General features: G+C 39.2%; 1 non-coding gene across 1 annotated transcript; it reads left to right on the forward strand.

Annotated features, from left to right (window-relative positions):
* Positions 1 to 24176: 24176 nt before the first annotated feature.
* On the forward strand, positions 24177 to 24265 carry trnay-gua (transfer RNA tyrosine (anticodon GUA)). Its single transcript is given in 2 exon segments — positions 24177 to 24213; positions 24230 to 24265. It is a non-coding gene; the product is annotated as a tRNA-Tyr (tRNA).
* Positions 24266 to 24847: the final 582 nt, after the last annotated feature.

The raw sequence follows: 24847 nt of genomic DNA on the forward strand, positions 1-24847 counted from the left end.
TATAAGCCGGGTGTCTTACTGGTGTTATGTCAAAGTCTGTTCCCCGTCGATATGTGTCCCCCTTACCTTAATCTGCACCAAGCTGACCCCTGACCCCAACCAGTCCTCCTTTAAGTTGTTAACATGATTCTGTTTTTATAAATTAAACTTCAAAACAGGATATTAAGTAGTTAAAATGAGCCCTACCTTTACAAAATTAAAACACTGCTTACATAAACGCATCAATAATAATAGTAACAGTAATGTATTTTATATTAACGAGTACTTTCACTTTTAATGCTTTAAGTACATTTTGATTCTGATACTGTTGTTTTTTTACTTCAGTAAGTTTTGAATGCAGGACTTTTACTTGTATTGGAGTATTTTGACAATGTAGTATTAGTACTTTTACAGCAGTAAAGTACCTGAATACTTCTTCCACCACTGCACCAGAGACAGCAGTCTCAGCTTTCTGCTGCAATAAGAATGAATCCTCTCACTGTTTGGGTTTTTATTTTATTTTAACAATTTAAACAGGAGCATGCAAAAAAAAAAGAGCTCTCGTGGTCCGTTTTCACATCATAAAAGGTTTATTCTGCAGATATACAGTCATGGAAAAAATATTAGACCACCCTTTTCCATGTTTTTTTTTTTTTATAATAACCAAAATCATTATCAAGAAAACCATGGAAAATATCTATATATCAGCTTAAGTTAAACTCTTATGACCTATTTTTGTTGTTATCATTATATTTGTCCAAACAAATGTACCTTTAGTTGTACCAGGCATTAAAATGAGCAAGAAATTAAAGAAAACAAGTTTGGTCTAATCATTTTTATCATTCATCCCATGACTGTATATTCAGTATAAATGTTTTAGATGCCTGAAAGAAGTTACATTTGATTTTAATGTAAACTAATTTTTATGTAATTAATATTTCCCAGTCGTCCACCTGAGGACGGCGTATTGAGTACAGAATGCCTCTGACAGAATTAAATGATATTGAATCTGTTCATAATCACAAACAGATGAATCTGAATCATCATCAGATCCCATTAGAGCAGAACTGCTGCCATGTCTGTTTGAAGCTTTTAAGCTGAACAGATGAAACACTGACTGATGGTGAATGAATAAGACATGAACTCAGATTACTGGGCCGACTGGACGCAAAACACTCAGCAACATATGCTGCGGAGGAACTCACGTGTCATCAGTTTGGGCAAAAAAAAACAGAGTTTTTCTTTGTATTTAAACACACAATATGTTAATTTCTAATCAAAGCAATTACAGAAGACGCAGTGGGATTATGGGAGTTGTAGTGTCATTGCAGTCAGATTCCTTGAGTGTTCACGGTTCAGGAGCTCAATTATCCCCATGTCTCTGATAACTTAAAGAGAATATTTCAATGTTTGACCCAGGTCCTTTATTTTCATTTAAAACAACACAACCCTAAAAGTGTCAGAGGCAAAACATATCAGAGATTTCAAAAAGTAATGATACGTTGGGTTGTTATGAGAATGAAGTCTTTATCAAAAAATCTTATTCAACCCTTTGATGCACAACATGGGTTTTAAAGTGACCCGACTGAGTTTTTATGTTCTATATCTCTACAATATATTCATTTCATCATTCAGTATTCCAGGTTTTCCTCAATTAACTTGTTTTTTGATTATTTTCCATCCTAATTTTTGGTTTTCATTTCTTAATTTTTGAATAAAATCCCTTTTTGTATCACTACCCTTCTAATGCACAACATGGGTCAAAAATGACCCATATTCATTGTCAATGTTTGTTTCTATGGTACATTCTTGTGTTTCTATGATACATCTTTGAAATATTTGTATTTTGTCATTTATTGTTCCAAGTATTCAGTAAATACCTTGCTTTTGTTTAGCACAAATCAAAATTCTTTTTTTTTTTTTTTACATAATGATCTGTTGTAATTAAAAACAAGGTATTCAAAGAATACTTGGACTATTAAATCATAAAAAAAAAAAAATTGATGGAGCAAAGAAACACTCAGCAAGAGTGAAATAACATGGGGAATTAATTTTTGACCCATGTTGTGTATTAGAAGGGGTGTCTATATGTTGTGCATCAAAGGGTTAATGTAATTGACTTTAAACTACCCATGGACCCGCTTTACATCTTCTGGATGATGACAATCAAATTTGTATGCAGGTCTGACCGCAGCCAAGACAATGGTTGTACAAGGTTCTGCTTTCAGAAGATATTCTCTGTCTATTGTATTGATACATACATATACCTGTGAAAACCAATAAAAAATGAGTACAAAAATAATTAAAATCTGATTGAATCTGATTATAAATATAATTTATAAATTGTTATATTTTTCTGAGTTTGACTTCATTCAAACTTTTTATCTTAGCCTTTAATATTGTTTTTTTTACTCAACAAATTACGAAGTTATTCTGATCATATTTTGGGGCTGAAACTAATGACTATTGTCCTTTTTGATTATCAACTAAAACTTAAACTTGATGAATCATTAAATCTGAAAAGTTTCAGAAAATTGTAAAAAAATAAAAATCAGTAAATAAATTTTAAAAAAGGAGTATTCAGTGTCCCTGTGTACAGAAGCCGAGAACGGCCATGTATTTTTTTTAATTTTTATGCACCATTATCTCGTGAATAATTAACAAATGAATTATTTTTTTATCTCGATATAACAACAATGGTTTCTTGCGATAACGAATTAAATAAACTTTAGCCGTCACGTTGATTCGATTGCGCTGTGTGTGTCTCTGTGGCTTATTTTGTCCACATAGTCAACATCAGCTCCTGTCACAAATCGACAGAGACATGTTGACACGCAAACACACACACACACGTCTGACTTGACCACTAATGTTACAATATAGCCAATATGTGAAATTAAACTTCACTACACTGCATCCCAGCTCTGTGCATAATTTTACACATATGTTTTACAGATATTTGTTGTTAACTTATAAGGTAAAACATTTTGTTTATGCTGCATTTTGCTTCCCTTTATATCATTCGTCAGGCACTTCCCTTTAAACAGCTTAATTTAGCCTCAAAACCACTAACCATGTTTATTAAACTTGTTATCACGAGAAAACGATCTTTGTTATATCGAGATAATGAAATAATAAGTTGTTATCAAGAGATAACAGTGCGTAAAAATAAATATAAAAATATGGCCGTTCTTGGCCTCCGTACCTAACTCCTGTTTGGATAAATTATGTTTTTTTTAAAGATAATTTTTGTCTAAAATAATTACCTAAATAAAATGGTTATAATAATTAAATAAATAAATGTCTTACTTAATACTGTATAATAATAGTCAAATTTTTCTTTCAATCACTTATAATCAAACAAATAATACTGACTTTTACTCATAAAATTGCAATTGTATTCCCATTGTATTGACTTGTATTTCTTGTGAAACTCCAAATAATTTGCATAACACAGATTTTTATTTATCAAACTGTAATTTCATTTTTACAATACTGATTTTTTTTCTTAATCCTTTATTTGCATAATATTGACTTTTACTTATGAAATAGTCATTTCTTTTCACTCATATTGACTTAAACCTTTGGAGACAAACATTAAAAAGTGTCAAATCAGCATTCAAACTAAGAATATTGATTTGGGCTCAGATTTCCTTCAGTCTAAATTAAGTCTGTTTCCTCTTCCCTCTCCAAAATGATTGTGAAGATAATATTTCAATGTTGTCTGCACACATTAAAAATAAATAAATAAATAGCTTCCATGTTTTTGCTGACAAACTGAAACTGTTCGACATGTTTCTGAACGTTTTAATAGAAGAAAACAGATATAACCTGATCTGCTGATAAGACAAATGTTCGTGCTGCCTCTCTGATACTGAACGTGATCCGATCAATAACACGTCTCTGATCACTGATCGATGGAGCTCAAAACCTGTTTGTGATTCCTGATCGATGACCAGGAAGCAGGCCACTCTGATCACCAATCAATACCAAGGTAAACACATTCACACTTTAGTTTTAAATGTATACTTAATATTTTCCGTCATCAGCTGAGGAAAGTGACTACTGGCGATTTTTATTTTTTTTTGAGTATTTACATTTTCTGCTCCTTCCCAGCAAACACACCTAAACGAAAATTATTTGCAACCAATATCTGCCCCGTCATAAGGACCTATTCACAAAGATATTCCACTTATAGTATCACAGTGCAAAAACGGCCATAAAGTTTTGAAGCTGAGCGCAATTTGCCTCCTGTCTACATGATTGCAATTATCCAAGTGGCAGAGTATAATGCCCTCGAGGTTAAAGTGTGGGTTGTGGCAGGTGAAGCTCTGAAAAGGCAACAAGTTCTCTAATATAAACGGCACAGGAGGTCGTGTGTCAGTACCACAAATTACGGCATGTAGGTACGTATCGCGGCTCGAGGTACAACAGTGCATTCTGAAAATAGCACACTCGTACGGTCAGCAGTTGTACAAAAAATGGTAAATGGGGTGCACTTATATGGCACTTTTATCCAAAGCGCTTTACACTATGCTCATTCACCCGTTCACACACATTCATACTGGTGGCCGAGGCTACCAGGGCACACTGGTGCCACCATTGGGAATTAATTCACACACCGATGAACGCAGCATTGGGAGACATTTGGGGTTCAGTGTCTTGCTCAAGGATACTTCGACATGTAGGCTGCCATGGTCAGGGACCGAACCACCAACCTTCCGTTCAGAAGATGACCCGCTCTACCAAATGAGCCACAGGCTGTAGTTTCTATGGATTTATGTTGTAATACTACTGACCTTAGGTTAAGGGCAAAAAACTCATGGTAAGCCGTTATAAAAGACAGTTTAAACAGTAAATCAATGTAAGTAAATGCCAGAAGTGAAGTAGTTACAAGGGTGTCGTGACTGTAAAAATGGTAAGTAACGTTAAAAACTTTACGTAAAGAACGTTACTTAAGTTAAAAATGGTTTACTCTTGTTTCACATGGGACGACAGCCCCGCTCTCCTGGGTGAAAGCCCACCGTTTGTTTGACTCCTCCAGCCAACCGCGGGAATCTGCCAATTTAAACTTCGCTTGGCTGTCAATCACTACTACGTCAGCAAGATGGCAGCCGACACATTACAGCAGACGGTGAAATTTGGACACATAGCTTGTTTTTTGCCGCCTGTACACTTTCACACAGTGAGCATATGTGAGCACATCAGCTGTGGACATCACAAGACATTGATTCATTTCTCATGTATTTTCAAAAATAGTTTTGCACCAAATAAAGTAATTTCCATACATTACTTAATTTAATTATGTGCAAATAGAAGGGGAGCACCAAGACGCAATTTGCTTGGCAGCTCAGTTAGAGTTGCAATTAACCCTTTGTGGGTTCTTTGAGAATTACATGTTTGTTTCTAATATCATGCGCAAAAGCCTCACAATCCTTTTGTGAATTTGTCCCTGAGATGTTTAAGGATCTTTGTTTGAACGTCAGATTAAGAATATGAACTTTCTGACAGTCCTTAAATGCATCATATGGACATATGGAAGTTTTCGTTTATGAACGTAACCAATTCAAAGCTTAAAAGTGTGATAATTCTGCAAAAATCACTTTATTCTAAATGTTTTATTTAAACATTTCATTTAATTTAAAACGTGCCCAAAAATAAACCATTTGCACTAACCAGATCCTGGTTAATGACAAAATGACACAAATCCACTGAAAATCTGTTTACACAGAACAGAGAGGAGAGGACAGATGAGGCTGGAAACATGGAAATTCTTCAATATGTAGAATATATGGGGCAAAATGTCTTTTTTTTCCAACACGTGACACTTGTGGGCACTTGGAAAAGTATTGTATGTATAGATTCTATTTTATTCCAATTAAAAAAAAAAAATTATCAGAGAAATTCAACTTGCGCTGTTTCCTTTTTTATGATTTATGTTGTGATAACTGTAATTCTGTGCAAAATACATGTTTGAGTGCTTATTTCATAGAGCTGCAGGACTTATAGATTTGATATAGATTTGATATATTGAAGTGAAAAAACGAGGCCACACTGAGTAAACTGTAAAAAGAGCAAAAATGCCCTGAAGCTGCTTGTTGGGGTTCGGAGTGTCAAACACGTCCTCTCTCTCTCTGCATTAACACATGCAGCTGCAACTGATATCTGTCTGAAACATGTGACTCCGGACATGACAGACAACAAAAACAAACAGAAGCACTGCTCCTTTAAACCAAAAAACGTGCAGGAAGAGCGCCGTCACTCAAGACGGAGTAAGTAACAAGAGGAAAAGTGTTTCTGCTGGAGTGGAAACTGCTGTACACACACACACACACTCACACACACACACACACACACACACACACACACACACACACACACACACACACACACACAGAGTGATGGAGCGCAGCACATGGCCGGTCGGTCTGAGGGTTTGTGTGAAACCATTAGACGACCATCAGTGAGCAGCACTTCACTGCAGCACACACACACACACACACTCACACACACACACACACACACACACACACGCACACACACACTCACACACAGTCACACACACTCACACTCACACTCACACTCAGGCTCCGAACAGGAAACAGTAGAAAACAACAGAAGCAGATGAAACAATAGAATAAAGTATTAACAGTAAACAAAGCATCAGGAGACGTGATGTCATATTTGACATGATTTATTTATGTGTTTCTGAGAAGAAAAAGTGCTCGGAGGACAACCGTGCACAGGAGTCACGCTTCGGTAGGCCTGTCACAATTACTATTTCTGTAGGACAATATATTGCCCTTGAATTGATTGCAATAAACGACAATAACTGGTCAGCCAGCAGTTTCTTTTGTGTAACATATTCTGGTGAAGGTGTTCACATAATGTCCGGTGGAAACTTTTGCAGTGTGATTTGTATGACATCCAACGAGATGTGACATGTCACGACGGATGTTTTAACCACGTTGTTATTGCTGTTAGACATTACGAATAAAGAACAGGTTTAGAATTATTCTCGCGTTCTGTTTTCAATATCCCCATGGCAACAACAACCTCCCAGCTAGCAACCTACACGGCAGTTTTGACTTATTTGGATCCTGTAATAAGGCCTGCTTGGCTAAGTCAGTAAATGTTTGTAAAGATATATAAAGTATCTGTAGACATACAGGTGCATCTCAATACATTAGAATATGATTAAAAAGTCAATTTCCAGTTGTTCAAGTCAAACAGCCCCAACCAAGTATTGAGTCATATAGATGGACATCAGAGGCCACACATATAATTAGAAGAAAATAAATAAATTAAGACATTAAATGTTTCATTTTGTGTGAAATGGATCTATATAATGTGTTATTTCCACCTTTTGAATTGAATTACTGACATAAATAAACTTTTCTATGGTATTCTAATTCATTGAGATGCACCTGTACGTCTTTTAATGTCTTATGTAGCGTTTAAAGGCCAGGGCTATCTTCCTCCAGACAAGACTATTACATCCTGAACTTTAGCGTTGAGACGATTGTGATTGATTTAAATAAATAGTTACAACCAGAGCATTTTTTTTCTCTATGGATTTAGCCAGACCTTTCTCTGGTGCTGACACAGCACTAAAACGAATCATGAAGATGAGAGACTAGATAATGATGACGCGACGGAAAAACTGACGTTTACTTACTGATGTCTCTATTACCAGCAGCTGCTGTAATGTTGTATTTCTACGACTAGCTGCTCAATGAGTGTTTGCAACATCCCAAATACCTGGAGCTGCAGTATCTATCTCTTTTGAGAGCACAAACTCATGAGTATGGCCATGTTTAAGGGTCATGGCAGGGAATGATGATACGAAGATACGAGAAAGAAAACGTTTGTGACTTAAATCAAATTTAACACAGTTGTATGATTGCAGACTTGACGTGTACTTGGGCTGGGCTTGTGCAGTCACACACAGTCCGCTTTCACACAGTGAGCGTATGTGAGCAAATCAGCAAATTTAACACAGTTGTATGATTGCAGAGTTGGTTGTGTGAGGGTCAACAACACTTTGAATTAACAATCCATCACCGCATCCATTCAATCACAGTTCAGTTACTAAAAGCGACAGCGTTTGGCTGAATGAGGCGTCCATGATTGTTTCAGGATTTTCAGTAGACTCTGAATTATTGAGTGGCCCATTCTCTGAAGACTGAAACTGTTAATAGCAATAACGCCAACGTAACTATAATGACAAAGGTTAACAAATAACCATTTAATCAATCCTCATATGTTCCTCATTCTGAAATGGTACAGTTCCTCAGCTTCATGTTCCATAACCCAAACCAACTGCCTAACTATTAAAGGTGCAGTATGTGATTCCCAGGTCATCAGACACGGACGCTTCGGGACAGTCGACAAAGAGAATTTTGACCAATCAATACTAACAGTTAAACACATATATTAAAAACATATTATTTAAAGTAAATTAAATTCCTTTGGGAGAAACTTGCAACCACACAGCGGACACACAGCTGCCAGTCTGGCAGCTGAACTAGCTGTAGAGATTTGAATGCAGCAGAGAGGATCAAAACAGAGATATTCCTTATGTTTCTTAATGTTCACACTCAAACCAAAAGTATCGCTAAGTATCTTCTAAATCGTACACACCACAAATACTCACTACAGCACCGACTGTGGATTAATCCACTGCTGAAAATAGTCCCCAACACATGCACTATTTCCTCCTGTTTGTCTGATAAAAAGGGCTGGGCTCAGTTACTGTCAGCATCACTCTGGCTGGCAGCTGGCGTCCATTTCCTTCTTTTTCTGTATTATTGAGTTTAATTTTTTGTGCACTTATGAGTCAAAAACGTCTAATTCTCTAACACCAACATGGCATGAACTAAAAACTACAGTGAGCAGCTTTTTAAGGTTAAGGAACCAATGAGCTCGGCGCTGAGGGACACAGACAGGAAGTCAGACAGGACCGAGACAATAAAACGGCAGCCGACCTGCGACACTTGTCACGACTTCAAAATAAAAACTTGCATCATTTCTCTTCTTTTTGCACTTTTTTTTACTTTGACATAAACTTCCATTTAAAACTTTTACTAAAATTGCATTAAAATTGAAAAAAAAACCATCCAGTAGAAAAGAATATAACCACATTTCATTACACAGAAATAGAGAGAGTGCGTGTCAATATTAATGAGCGCAATGTGTGTGTGTGTGCGCGTGTATGCATGCATACTGTATGAAAAGTGTGTGTGCAGGTGTGTGTGTGTGTGTGTGTGTGTGTGTGTGCGTGTATGCATGCATACTGTATGAAAAGTGTGTGTGCAGGTGTGTGTGTGTGTGTGTGTGTGTGTGTGTGTGTGTGCGTGCATGCTAACTGATGTTAATAGCAAACACACAGAACTTCATCACTAATTCATACTGCTGGATTACGTCAGCCTCAACACACACACACACACACACACACACGGACACAAACACATGTAAAAACACACACTCATAATCATCTATTTTTATCTTTCTACCTTTTATTCTATAGTTTTTCTACTTTTTTTCATCCAAAATTGCTGCAATCACCCTCAAGTGTTTATTCCAAACAACTCCAACCACTTTATTTTATAATTTTCTATTCTATTCTACTCTTTTATATCCTTTCTGTCCTGTTCTTCCACTTCTTTCTTTTTTCCCTCCATCTAATGTTTTCTTTTTTAAATCGTAGATTTTTCTTTATTTCCGATTTTCTTTCTGCTCCTATTTAAGTTTAAGTTTTTCGACTCTGATTGACTGATTCTATTTTCTTCTCCTCCAAACTCTTCTTCTTCTTCTTCTCTCCCCCTCTCTCTCCACCCCACCGTCCCGTCCTGCTCCTGCTCTCCACTTCTCCACTCCCTTCTCTTTCTATTCTCAGCAGCTGTAAGCATTAGTATCTGGAGCAGTTTTCATCCTACTTACCACAGCTGATGATGAAGGTGATGATGATGATGAAGGTGTGGAACAAGAAGAAGAAGAAGAGGAAGAAGAGGAGGATAAGGCAGGTTTTTTGGTTCCAGGTGGAGACGGGACAGACGGACGGATGCAGGAGAGATGGAGGAATAATAATAAAAAAGAAGAAGGAGAAAGAGGAGGAGGAGTGTTGTATTACTGTCTCAGATCAGTCCTGCTCTGCTGCCGCGGCAACAACCACATCTCCTGTCATCCCTCCTCTCTCTCTCTCTCTCTCACACACACACACACACACTCTCTCTCTCTCTCTCACTTACTCGCTCACTCACTCACTCTCTCTCTGGCTCCACCTCCCATTTGCTTGCTCGACCCTCCCCTCCATCTCCCTTTTCTCTCTCTCTCTGTTCGTTGTCACTCTCTTCTTCTTCTTCTTCTTCCCCTCGTGTCCCTCCCTTTTCTCTCTTTGCACACACACACACACACACACACACACACACACACTGCTCCACATTAAGCAGACTGATGGGAGTTTCATGTTGAGAGAGAGAGAGAGAGAGAGAGAGAGAGGGGAGGATTACTACATGTGATGATGCAACAAAGCAATAAAAAAGTTCAATAGAGTTCAGTCTGAGAGAATCGCTGATCTGACGTCTTTAAAACAATATTTACTTTACAAACTCGTTCTAAAAGACAGATTCCATCTCAGGAGAAACTTCGGCTGAAACTTTACGATGGAATTAGTTGTTGGGTGCCTTTTATCAGCCCAGAACTCTGGGTGAGTAGGAAACTATTGTACCTTCTGGCAGGTTTCCTGTTCATTCAATGGCTGCTCACTGTTTTCGTTACATTTCACTTTATCATCCGTTCAGTTTAGGCAGCGAAACAGGAACATTGTTTCATTCAATTTACACTGCAACACTACTTCTCTAAGGATTTTAGACTGCAGGCAGAAGTGGAACAAATATTTCCTCATATGTGACTCAGTTTAGTTTGTTTTTTATAACAGTGTGAACAGCATAAATCACATGGAATCAGATTTTTTTGGAATCAGACCTGAGCATCTTTCACTGACAAATATCTCACTGATAAAATCCAGGTCTGATGTCTTCAGTGTGTCAAATTAATAATAAAATGATCAATGTATAACGATGAACAACGGAACAATTCTTACCTATTTTCTGTGCAAACAATGTCTCATTGTACACAAAAGGAACCCAGAATGTGTACATTGCATAATAGTTTAATTGTGCAATAAAAGCTTTCAAAATAAAAGAAAGTAATTGTGCACAAAAATGAGAAATGTCATTGTCGTACAAAAATAATTGTTATTGTTGCTAAGTCTCACTGTTTCAATAGTGTATTTTTATCTTTTCAAATATATTTAAATGAGATTTTTAAATAAGCTAAAATAAAGGTTTTGAAAGCTTAAATTTAATCTTTGCCATATTTTAATGTGCCTCTCTGATTAAACACTGGCCCCTCCTTGGCCCCCACTGTAAAACTGGTCTAGAACCACCACTGGATGAACAGTCACTTTTATGTCACCACAATTCTGTGCTAGCAGGGCTGTGATCACACAATGGATTATTACAGACCTACCACTCCTGCCTCCAACTCCTCATCCACGCACACACACACACACACACACACACCTCCGTACAGACGGAGCAGCCATCGCTCAACCATAAACGCTGACTTCAGCAGCCTCCATGTTTACTTCTGTAAACAGCTTGCTGCATGTGACGTCTTTGTTTTTGTTCTTCTGCTAGGTCCTTGCAGGACCGTGAGCAGTTCGCACTGGAGTCTGACATGGGCCACATTTAAAAAACAACAACAGCCAAACAAAACAATCTGATTTTAGCAAAAAATCAGGATTCAGCATTAAGACCTGCAGTGTGACACAGCCTAAGGTATGGGCTAAAATTTCCTGGTAAGGCGTCCATCCATCCATCCATCCATTCTCGTCCGCTAATCTGGGGCCGGGTCGCGGGAGCAGCAGGCTAAACAGGGCATTCCAGGCGTCCCTCTCCCCAGCCACAACGTCCAGCTCCTCCTGGGGGCCCCGAGGCATTCCCAGTCCATGAGAGAAATGTAATCCCTCCACCGTGTTCTGGGTCTTCCCCAAGTACAAGTTGGACGTGCCCGGAACACTTCTAACGGGAGGCGCCCGGGAGGCATCCTTACCAGATGCCCAAACCACCTCAGCTGACTCCTTTCGACACGAAGGAGCAGCGGCTCTATTCCGAGCTCCCTCCGGATGTCTGAGCTCCTCCCCTTATCTCTAAGGCTGAGCCCAGCCACCCTACAGAGGAAGCTCATTTCAGCCGCTTGTATCCGTGATCTCCTTCTTTCGGTCACTACCCAAAGCTCATGACCATAGGTGAGGGTTGGAACGTAGATGGAGCGGTATATCGAGAGCTTTGGCTTCAGGCTCAGCTCCTTCTTCACCACGACTGTCCGGTACAACGCTCGCATCACTGCTGACGCTGCACCAAACCGCCTGTCCATCTCACGCTCTGTTCTACCCTCACTGCTGAACAAGACCCCAAGATACTTGAACTCCAACTTACACCTCTCTCCCCACCTAGAGGGGGAAGTCCACCATTTTCCGGCAGAGAACCATGGCCTCAGACTTGGAGGTGCAAGAATCGCCACCTCAACGTAGTGGAGGGGTATGTGTGCCTCAGTGATCCTGGGAGCTGTGTTGTTGGGAGCAATAGCCCCTGGTAGGGTGGTAAGGTGTTATAAAAGAATGTTAAAAAAGTAAAATTAATACATGTAAACGCCACAGGACTATTGGAAGTTACGTAGACGCACTAAAGTGAAGTCACGTTCTTTCTAGGGCCGCGTTAAGATGAATTAATTACACAAAAATTGATGCATTTTAATCGCACTTATTTTTGCACCGCGGAACGTTTCTCACTGGATGAGTTTCAGGCGGACCGATTATACTGGAGCACCAACTAGCGTTGATGAGTTCAGACAACAACAAACCACAGTGAACATGAAGGAAGAAGCTGATGAGACGCTTTGGTTGGCCCCGTGGATGATGGGACATTTAGTTACTAAAAACCAACGGATGGAAGCATCCATAAGAGCATGGTTGTGTTGCTATGCAACAAGGAATTCACATATCATCGCAGCACATCCAGCCTCAAGTATCACCTCAATGCTAAACATATAGCAGCTAGCGGCTAGTGTGGTAGGTAGCGTGGATTGTGTTTTATTTTAAAAAACAAAGTATTATAGTTTACAGAAGGTCTACCTACCTATAGGCTACCTGAATTTATGAAATGTACTATATTTCTAAATATGCTATTGCTACACTTAATGGCAAAAATTGCACTCGTCTGTTGGACTTGAACAAAAATAAACAATATTTTTGTTGCTTAAGCTTATGTATTCAGTCATTATTCAATGGTATACTAAAAATCCATGTGAAAAAAAAAATTACTTCTCACTGTTCTCAGGTCAAATATTTATATGCGATTAAAATGCGATTAATTTTGATTAATTAATTACAAAGCCTCTAATTAATTAGATTAATTTTTTTTATCAAGTCCCGGCCTTAGTTATTTCAAATAACTAATAATAATTTCAGTTTTCACCTGAGGCACGGCCCGGCCTCCTGCTGAAAGTCCTGCTTAGTTTGACCCTAGAAGTGATTTTTCTTGTTTTATACTCTGTTTCCTTGCATTTCCTTCATCGCCACATCCGCCACAAGGTTGTTCAAAATTACTACGGCCAGCAGAGGGCGCCACTAAACAACAGACTTTTTTTAATCAGCCCATTCAATGATTCAACGACCTACTGGCCTACCAGCAGGTAGAGCAGGCTACCTACCCATACTGACAGGCTGATAACGGCTGATTAACTACTCAGACTGCAATAAAAATGTTTTTCAGCAGCATCAAACATAAACTGCATAGATTATTAAAATAAATATATACTTTTTGAAGTAAACTCAAACTTTTCATCAGTTGATTAATATTTGGTGACTATCATAATATTAAATAGGGCTGCAACTAACGACTATTTTGATAGTTGATTAGTCATCGATTATTGAAATGAAAATTAGTTGACTAATAGGATCATTTATTGCAAAATCACTTATTGGTTTTTATTTAGCACTTAAGCTTTTAAATTGAGTTGGAGATTATTTCAAGCGTGTGTTAACTAACAATAAAATACAATATATATCACCTCTTCATTCAAAGATATGCCTTTTATTAAACTTCTGCTGATTTAGCTCTTTTTAAAATAGTAATGATGTAAGATGACTCACCCCTCACAAACTCAGCTCTGTAAAACAACATCATGCAATATGACGTAACTGACTCATTATCAACAAATACATTTCTCTGTGACAAAAGAGGATCCAAAAATGGGTGATTTATAATCTTTTCTGTACAAGTATGTTCTTATGTGGAATTATTTTACCAAGTTTAAACTAGACTTGTGTGTAAAACGTGTCAGAGGTCGAGTTACATTTGTTCCCTTTGGAGACGTGAAGGAAACACAATCAGCTGGAACACTTAGTGAGACAAAACACCAACACACACACACACACGCACACTGGTTACTTAAACATTTACACAGCAAACTGAAGCTCAACAACAAACAGCTAATTGTGCTTTCAACAGTTGGAAGTTGTGTATTTATCCATATTCTGCATTTTTTTTTTTTTATGATGTAAATCTAACTTTCTGATTCATCCTGCTGGACACTTCTAACAACTTTTCATCTTTCAAAGCTGCAGTTTTTGATGACTAACTCTCACTCTCTCATTAAGTTGAGTGTTCAAATGTATTAACCGTCCCATTTTCAAGTGTTCTCTCTTTTTGATTTTTGTCTTCCAACTTTAACTAAACTTTCTTTCATCTTTCGAAGGGGGCTGGGTAGCGAGTCAGAAGATGTTAACTTAAGACTGACCAGACCAATAGAATGAATAGAATTGTGTTTCACCTTTGCATGGCACTTTGTGAGCTTTACTTTAATAATATGGTAGCCACAGAGCTGTGATAATTCACCTTCAGTCTAGGGTCAGGTCAATGTGTGCAAAAGTCCATCAACATCCTATTGACCCCTGAAGCATCATCAGTAGTCGATACAATTGTCTGTCAGGGGCAGCATAACTACAATGGCAGATGACATCATCTCTCTAAAAATGTTGCTCCTGGCTCTGTGATCCACCAAACATGACATGTACAACACATTTGTTCTGCTCGTCTTTTACATTCAAGAAGAAAGATAATTATCCAACACGTTTTGATTCTTTTTAACTCTGATGATGTTAATGTTAGACTTTGTTGTACACGGCAAAAAAGCCAACTTGTATTTTTTGGCCTAAAACAGTGATTTAAGTTGGTAAAACTTGGAAAAATAGATCATTGACATTTAGGGCAATAATGTAAGTTAGCACAACAAAGGAAGCCAGTTGTCTGCTCAAAAACAAGTTTGTGAGTTGTTGTTACTTATATCTTTAAGTTGGGGTTCAAAACAAGGGACAATAGTTCTGCTAACTCTTATTTCTTTGTTGTGAAATGCGGGAAAGCGGTAAATTTCACTCATTAGCGAAAGCTAGCGGCTAACTGATGCTAGCGGCGCTGCTTGTTACAGCTACAAGAGTAGCCATTAGCGTATCAATGCTAACTCAAAATTGTGGTCGCCACATTAGCTGACATTTCATAGCGGCGTTACAATCGTGCCAATTCAGCAGATTGCAGAAGTAAGGATTCAAAGTTATTACAATGTAAAATTATAAGTTAGTACAATTTACAGTTGAGTTGACAAAAATCAGAATTCAGAGTTGAGCAAACTCAAAAGCAAAACTTAAAATATTTAGTTTAATTGTCCAACTTAAAATTGTATCGAAGTTTGTTGCCTTGAAATTTTGAGTTCACACAACTTTTCTTTTTTTGCAGTGCAGGTTGACGCTAGCCTGCTACGTCTAACTAGCTACCTAGCATGGACTTTTACATTTACATTTAGTCATTTAGCAGATGCTTTTATCCAAAGCGACTTACAGGAAAAAAGACTTACAATCAAGGTATCATGCAATAAGAACCATTAGTGCAGCAATAAGTGCTAGTGAGGATTCTTTAAGGAGTAGAGTTGTGGTGTGGTGCTAGGAGAGAAGGTCCTCTCTGGAGAGCTGAAGGTCTTCAGGAGGTTTTTAAAGGTAGAGAGGGACGTCCCCGCTCTGGTAGGCACTGGTAGTGGTTCCACCAACAGGGAACAAGAAATGCAAAGAGTTTGGATTGCCTTGGACCAACAGGGGGCAGAGCTAGGAGTCGTTCATTGGAAGAGCGCAACGGTCTTGCGGCAGCATATGCCTGTATCAGGGCGTTCAGGTAGGTGGGTGACAGAGTTGGGGACAACTTTGTAGGCCAGCATTAGAGATTTGAATTTGATGCGGGCTGCAACAGGTAGCCAGTGGAGCTGGATGAGCAGCGGTGTGACATGTGACCTTTTTGGCTGGTTGTAGACCAGGCGTGCCGCCGCGTTCTGGATCATCTGAAGGGGTTTTACTGTGCAGGCTAACAGGCCCATCAGGAGGGCGTTACAGTAGTCAAGGTTTGAGATGAGGACAGCTTGTATCAAGAGTTAAGTGGCATGTTGAGTTAGGTAAGGTCTGATTTTTCTGATGTTGTAAAGTGCAAAGCAACAAGACCTGGCAACTGAGGCGACGTGACTGGAAAATGTGAGTTGGTCATCAATTATCACTCCTAAGTTTCGCACCACCCTGGTGGGGACAAGACACAGGGAGTCATTAGTGCAGCAATAAGTGCTAGTGACAAGCTGGTATTGATCTCATTGCAGTTAAGCAAATAAAATAAAATTAATGATACTGCGGGAGCACGTAAAAGACGAGACTAAAGGAATTGAGTTGAGTCTGTTCTTCTCAGCCCAACAAGCCAACAGATAGCTCTCCTGTTCGGCTCTTAAAGGGGCCGCAGCCTGAATGTTTCTATATTGTGGGTCACCACAATACACGTTTTAGTTGGTCTTGTTGGTCACATTGATCCTCGGCCCAAGCATAAAGACTGTTTTTCCTCAATCATGCATTCAAATCCATTCATACAAATCGTCAAAGCATCAACATCAACAGCGTTGATTGTTAATTCAATCAACCATCGGCCCAGACTGCTGTAGTCCAGACCGGCGGAGGCAAAGCTGTTGTTGCTGCGTGTTGATATTGCAATGAAACGACCAATTAGCTTCTACTTCCTAACAATGCCAGTTCTTTGATGAAGGTGAGCCAGCCACATGTTTTCAGGGGGATTTTTGACATTTTATTTTGCCAGATTAATGGACTGCGTCCAAAGAACAACAGAGCTGATAAACTGGCAGAGAAAAACTAACGCATACAGCCAAAGCCTCCACATGGAAAATGTGAATATAAATGTGATATGATGTGAAGTAAAAACAGGAAAATAAAGAGATCATCTGCATTAGTGAGGACATGTAGCAAAGACACACACACACACACACACACACACACAAAGATTGCCTCTGGGTACATGTGCAGCATGTGTATCCGCCCACACACACACACACACACACACACACACACACACACACACACACAATTCAGTTCTAGTAAAATATTTATAATGAATGTAAAGAAACGTTGGTCAGCTGTCGAACTGCCCCACGAGCACACACACACATACACACTCACACACACACACACACACACACACACACACACACAGCAGCTGGACTGTGCATTAAAGTTTCATGTTTGTGTGTTGAAAACAGTTCACTGTGAAGATTCAGTTCTACATGAATGAAGCCTTAAACGAACACTTCTATTGAATCACATTTGTGTCGATATATTCAAGAATATCTTAGAGAATCTAAAGAATTTGAATAAGAATCAGAATGTGAAAAGTATAACCTAAAAACTAATGACGTGTGTAATCATGTAAACTATTGGTCTTGCACTTTTTTGATAATATTTCCTTTTGTCAGCTCCTCAAAGTTGTACCAGAATGTTGAGGTGAAGGAGGAGCTGAGCCAGAAGGATTTACCAATCTACTTTTCAACACGCATATACGGTTCTGAGCTTTGGGTAGGGACCAAAAGAATTAGATTGTGGGTACAAAAGACCATCATAAAGTTCCTCCCTAGGGTGTCTGGGCTCAGCTTCAGGCTAAAAACATAGCTGCCAACATTGACATCAGCCTTGCCTATCCTGTGATTTGTAGTATTGTCTATTTGTTGCATAGGCAAAACGAGATACCCATACTCGCCATTTTCCCGACGTGTTTGATTTCGGGGTCTTAGGTACCATCTACGATGGAGCGTTTGTTTCTTTCATGCCACCGCGATCTGAGAGTTAACATTAGATCAACCTCCCAGAGTATCACCATGCTACACACCCAGGCGGCAACCTCCTGGTCTGAGCAGGGAGGCAAACCAGGAAGTGCCTTAAGCTGCATTCTACTGAAAATTCCAGCAGGGGGTGTTAAATGTGGCTGCAAAAACATTTCTGTCCATTAATTTCAATGCAAAATGAGAAAACATCTAATTTGATTTATTACCTCAGAATCTTTTTATGGTGTCAATGGCTAGTAAAACATCTTCAAGATAATTTGATGTTAATAGTTCAAATAATGGTCCCATTTAGAAAAAAAACAGAAGATAAAGAATCGTATGATTTGGGGCGTGGCTATCTTTGATTGAGAGGTGGCTAACAAGGTGAGTCTTCATCAGGAGAGAAGCAGAACAATGCGTATCCACGGCAACGTGTCAATAAAGTTATATATAACGTTAAATAGATATAAAAAAAGGACTTTTACCGGTTTGGTCTCATAACTTTGAGCCTTTCACTGTATTTTAACTTAATGACCGTTTATTTAAACGTTTTGTTCAGTAAAAATGTCTTGTTCAGCGTTTGGTTGGACTAACATACACTACAAAGAGTCGCTGTTCAGTTTTCTTCGGTAAGTAACATACATTTTGATTTTGTTTTTTGCTAGCCAAAACTAACATCCCAGTTAATGCTCCAGTTAATGCTAACATGAATTAGCAGCAGCTTCTCTCAGTCAGGTTGAGGTGTAGAGAGGCTGTAGTCAGTGATCAGATCCCTCTCCTCCTCCACAGTCCAGATATGGTCTGCTCCCCCTTTGGAAACAAGATGGCGACGCATGATGGTGACAAGTGTAACGCTGAACTTGATGCTTCCAACGGGCCACAAACCAATGGGTGACATCACGGTCACTACGTCCATTATTTATACAGTCCATGATTTATACAGTCCATGATTACATCATGCACATTCAGAAGCTCTTCGTCTGTGTTGTATTTGAGCTCCTACGTGGTCTGATTTACACAGGCCAACGCAGCCGTTTGACTACGCATATGTGTGGTTCAAAAGCAAGTATATTCGAACCTTTAGAAATAAGCTGTGGAGCTCAGACATCCGGAGGGATCTTGTAGCAGAGCGGTTGCTCCTTCGTGTAGAAAGAAGCCAGCTTATGGTGCTTCAGGCATGTGGTTAGGATGACTCCTGGCTGGATCCCATTAGAGGTCAGAGGCCCGAACACAGAACACCCTGGAGGGTTTATGTATCTCATTGGGCCTGTAATGCCTCAGGGACCCCCAGGAGCAGCTGGCACTTTGTTGTATACTGTGCTTAACTTGCTGCCCCTGCAACCCAGCCGCGGATAAGCGGACAAAAATGGATAGATGGATGTTTACAGCTTTTTCTTCTTCTTCTTTTCTTGGCTTTGAGACGTTGTTAAGTGCACAGATATGTTGCATTCACCTATGGATTGTAAGTCAACGTCATTGTCGTATTTGACCGTCTGACTGGCCAAAATAATTCAAGTAAACAGGGGAGCGGCAGTTTTTGTGGGAAAAAAAACGTGCTGAAATGTCAGTGAGTCTTTTTTATATTGAAGTGTTTATGATCTATGTAGAGCAGAAGAAAACAAATGTCTTCAGTTAAGAAAAATGTTGTTAGTGAGTGTATTATTGCTGCTCAACACTACAAAGAGCATTCCCACACAGTTCAGCCTCTTTCTGTAAATGTTTTGTATATTTTTTTCGTCCTCACAACCTGCTAACCACATCCTGGTCTGCTCCACTCGCCTTCAGGCTCCTCTTTTGTTTCCTCTCTTTGCTTTCACTGCATTTTCCTGTTTTCTGTTTGTGTGAATCTTCAGCAAACAGGGCTTCTGTGCAGAACAGAAGAAGAACGAGCTCATTCATCAAAAGGAACACGAGTGTGTTACTGTAACAGTGTTGATTACCTGCTGTACATCTGCTGTTTGGTCCTCTGAGGAGGTGATGTAACAGTGAAACCTGAATACAGCTGCCTGGAAGGAAAAACTATCCAACAAATGAAGATGTTCTTAAGGAAACAGTCAGCAGGAATGCTCCATTTATACTTAATGAGCTGCAACATGAAAAACACAGGTATGGCCCTTTAAAAGAGCACTCTATTGATTTAGTATTGAACTCCTATTAGACCTTTTCTATAAGAAGTCAAAACAGACACAACAGAGGGAGCAGTGGAAGAAGCATTCAGATCCTTTACTGCAGTAAAATTACTAATACCACACAGACAATATTCCACTACAAGCAAAAGTTCTGCAGAGCTGAAATGTCTGAGGAAAGGTGAGGCTGCCTTTGGATCTTGTTGGCTACAGAATACCTGTGACGTGTTGACCTGTGTTCCAAAGAATTCCTTCCTTCCTGAAACACATTAACACACCTTCTGGATGCAGGAATAACACATTTTTGGATCGAGCATCATCGCTGCTTAGTGTGTTTCTGGCATATACATCATTGCATGTCTGTATCCAGGTCTGAGCAGGGCTGCAAACCAGGAAGTCCCTCAAGCTGAATTATACCGACAACACTATAGTCTCAAAAATCTTCTTCAAGACAATTTGATGTTAATAGTTCAAATAATGGCCCCATTTAGAAGAAAATAGAAGATATAGAATCATATGATTTGGGGCGGGGCTACCTTTGATTGACAGGTCACTAACAAGGCGAGCCGTCATCAGGAGAGAAGCAGAACAATGCGTATCCATGGCAACATGTCAATAAAGTTATTTATAACGTTATATGGATATAAAAAATGACGTTTACCAATTTGGTCTCATAACTTTGACCCTTTCACTGTATTTTCTATTAATGACAGTTTATTTGAACGTTTTGTTCAGTAAAAATGTCTTGTTCAGCGTTTGGTTGGACTAACAGACACTCCAATGAGTCGCTGCTCAGTTTTCTGAGGTAAGTAACGTACATTTTGTTTTTGTTTTTTGCTAGCCAAAACTAACATCCCAGTTAATGCTACAGCTAATGCTAACATGAATTAGCAGCAGCTTCTCTCAGTCAGGTTGAGGTGTAGAGAGGCTGCAGTCAGTGATCAGATCCCTCTCCTCCTCCACAGTCCAGATATGGTCTGCTCCCCGTATCGGAAATAAGATGGCGACGAGTGTAACGATGAACTCGATGCTTCCAACGGCCCACAAACCAATGGGTGACGTCACGGCGACTATGTCCATTATTTGTACAGTCTATGGTCTGTATTCATCTCTGCTTACGCAGAAACACTAGCGCCAACTTCAAGGCACACTAAATCATCCACATTGGCATCCTAACACAACTGCTACAACACATTTGAGCTGCTCGTCTTGATTGCTATGGACAGGGATTAAATTGTTTTTTACACTGAACATAAGATGTTAATGTTAGCCTTTGTTGTAAGCTAACACTAGCCCACTAGGTCCAACTAGCTATCCACCACAGACTTCCTGCTATCAATCACATTGCAGTTTTACAAATAAAATAAGATTGTTGATACACATTTTATTTGGTCTTGTTGGTCACGATAATCCCGCCCCCAGTCCCTGATGTAAGCAGTTTGTGGTTTGAGACCAGCAAAGAGTTTATACTCCTAAAAATTCACCATGGCAGTGTTTTTCTGACAAAAAACACCCTGAAAAGTCAAAGCATCGACAGTTAGATAGGTATTGACAATTGATTTGAACCATTGTCGATTGTCAATTCAATCGACCATCGGCCCCTAACCACACACACTACAGGGTAGGTCAATATTTATTTGTTTTTCAGAGGTTTTAATGTCATACATGCATTCAAATCCAAATTTTCACATTTTGGTAAATCTTTATATGTTTTGTCTTTTAAATTCTATTTTCCCAGCAAGCCCTTCTGAAAACCCTTTTGTTAAATGAGTCTGGGGGCTTTAAAGAGAGCGATAAGTACTTCTCTGGACGGGGTCCACAGCTAACAAACAAAAAAAACAATATCAGTTGAAATGTGCGTTATATTCATAATACTTTCTCCTCTTTACCTTGCTGTAAGACAGCTCTGTCTGACTGAAGCTATTGTATCACTCTATTCAAAGCCACCAGACTCCATTGAGAAAACAAACAATTTAACTTCACAGAACACAGGAGCTACTGGTCCAGTGTTTCAGACAACTCATTTCTGTCTTTGTGTTATTGTACAACTCTCAGTTCTGAACTAACGTGGCATCCACAGCAGGATATTCTGTACCTTAGTACAGTTAATGGTGACTCAGCAAAAGCTTGCGTAAGCTACATTTGCTGCTGTAAAAGATAGTTTGACAGTTTTGGTCATCTTCAAATTGAATTTGAGTGAGTTCAAAATACATAAAAAAAAAAAAACATAACGTATATATATATATATATATAACGTATATGTATAACTGAAAAGCCATTTGATAAAATCATGTTTCATGAGCCTCGTGTCTTTCTTTCTTTCTTCGTCATCTTTTCTTCCCACTTGTCGTGAAGATTGAGCTGTAATTGTGTTGACTTATTTATACTGTATTGGAAAGACGGGAAATATCAGCACACACACACACACACACACACACACACACACACACATCCACATTCAGCAGTGGAAAAATCAATGGTTAATCAGGTAGTAAGGGGGGTGTTTGGACTCCGGGGACAGTTTGTTTAAGTCCCCATTACTCCTGATCTCCCATGAGTAAACTTAACACACACACACACACACGTGACCACAATGAATTATGAGAAAAGAGATTAGCTTTAGTTTCAGTGTACTTTTCATGACCAACAAGGCGAGATTATAACATCCAAGACACTTTTATTCATTCTGTTCCTATTTTAAAAATAACATTAGGGAGGAGACAGAGTGCAACTCTTTCACATTGTATTGTTCATATTCCGTAAAATATCATATGAACACATTCAGGTAAAAACAATTTACCAAAGAATCTAAAATTGACAAACTATAGCATTAAACTATTATTATCTACTGCAATTGAGGAGGAAAATTGAAAGTAAAGGAGAAGAAGAAGATGGGAGGGTCAGAAGAAAGGCTTTTTGTGGACGTATTGATCGTAAAAAGAGAAAGACTCTGACTCTGTGCATGTGCGTGTGTGTGACCTCATTAATAATTCAGATCGGCCCGATGCAGTCTGGGAGGAGAGCAGGGAGAGGACAGAAAACAGGAATCCAGAGGAATAAGGAGGGAGGAGAGACGAACAAGCATGCACATGAATGATGACATTCACTTGAGTGTTTGTGTGTGTGTGTGTGTGTGTGTGTGTGTGTGTGTGTGTGTGTGTGTCTATATATAGGCAGCAGTGCTGAGTGGACTGACATTTCCCAGACAAACAGGGAACTCCCAGACGTCCTGAGAGTTCACTGAGAGGAGACCGTAGGCAGACTGAGTGACAAGGAGTTAACTGACAGGTCAAACTGAACTTTACCCAGGTTGTTTAGTTAAGTACAAGTACACTGAGTCATTGAGTTTTGTTGATTTTAAGCAATACTTAATAACTTCGTAACAGAGCACTTCGATAGATCAGTCAGTACAGCGGAGGAATCTAACTTGACATCCCTAGGTTACCAGTTCAAAGGAAGTACTGGAAAAAATAACTACATTGCTGTGGTCATTGACTTTAGTTGATTTCAACCTGCGACTTAGTAACTTTGTACCAGAGCATGTACCTCCGATAGCTCACTTAGAGTGGAGGACTCTGAGATGATCAGTAGCAGACGTCCTTGGTTGCAGGTTCAGCTCTGGGTTTCATGTCGTCCAATGAATTTCCATAAAAATAGAAACATGTAAAGGGATTCTTTTTCACAACTTTATTTCGTCAGACAAAAGAACTCAAGCACATCTTCACTCACTTTGAGTTGTAACTTTTTCATGGATTCAAAATGTGTTTGTCCCTTTGAGCATCCAGGACGAGGCTGGACAACAGCATGTTGTTGCTCCCTTCGATAGCTCAGATGCTAGAGCGGAGGACTGTAGGTTGATGGTGACAGACATCCTTAGGTCGCTGGTTCAACTCCGGCTCGAAGGAAGTACTATATATAGAGAAGGAGGGACGGATGTGCATACGGAGATATATTTATGTCAGTGTGAGTCCGATTGACAACTCATATTGTCCAATCACATTTGATAAAAACATAAACTCTACACCAATTTGCTGTCAATAAATATGTTGTGGCCCGTCATTTTATTTATCTTCCTGTTTAGTGTTTCATGTTTTATGTCATGCCTTAGTTTAGTTTCATGTGTAGTCCTTTGTTGTAATGAGCACTTTATGTTTAGTTAAAGTCACTCATGTCTAGTCTCGTCATGCACTTCCTGTTTTACTTTGTACTTACCTTCTCCCTCTCGTTTGAGACCCTGAATTCCTCTCTTTGTGTAGAAGTTTATGTGTGTAGAGGCCTGCTGAGTTGTCTCGCCTGGCATCCCAATCAGTCAGTGCCTCAGTTTGCAGGATTGTCATTGCGATAACAGAGCAAGTTGCCATGGAGACAGCCTTGGTCAGGTTCCAGACAGAGTCAACAATCAGCAGGTGTCTGTGGGAAGTGGGGCAGGGGATGCAAGAGCGTCTTATTCTCAGGGGCTAATTGTAGTCTGCTGAATTTTCACAGTT

The sequence above is a fragment of the Centropristis striata genome, chromosome 5 (genome assembly GCF_030273125.1).
Source record: "Centropristis striata isolate RG_2023a ecotype Rhode Island chromosome 5, C.striata_1.0, whole genome shotgun sequence".
Lineage (NCBI taxonomy): Eukaryota > Metazoa > Chordata > Actinopteri > Perciformes > Serranidae > Centropristis > Centropristis striata.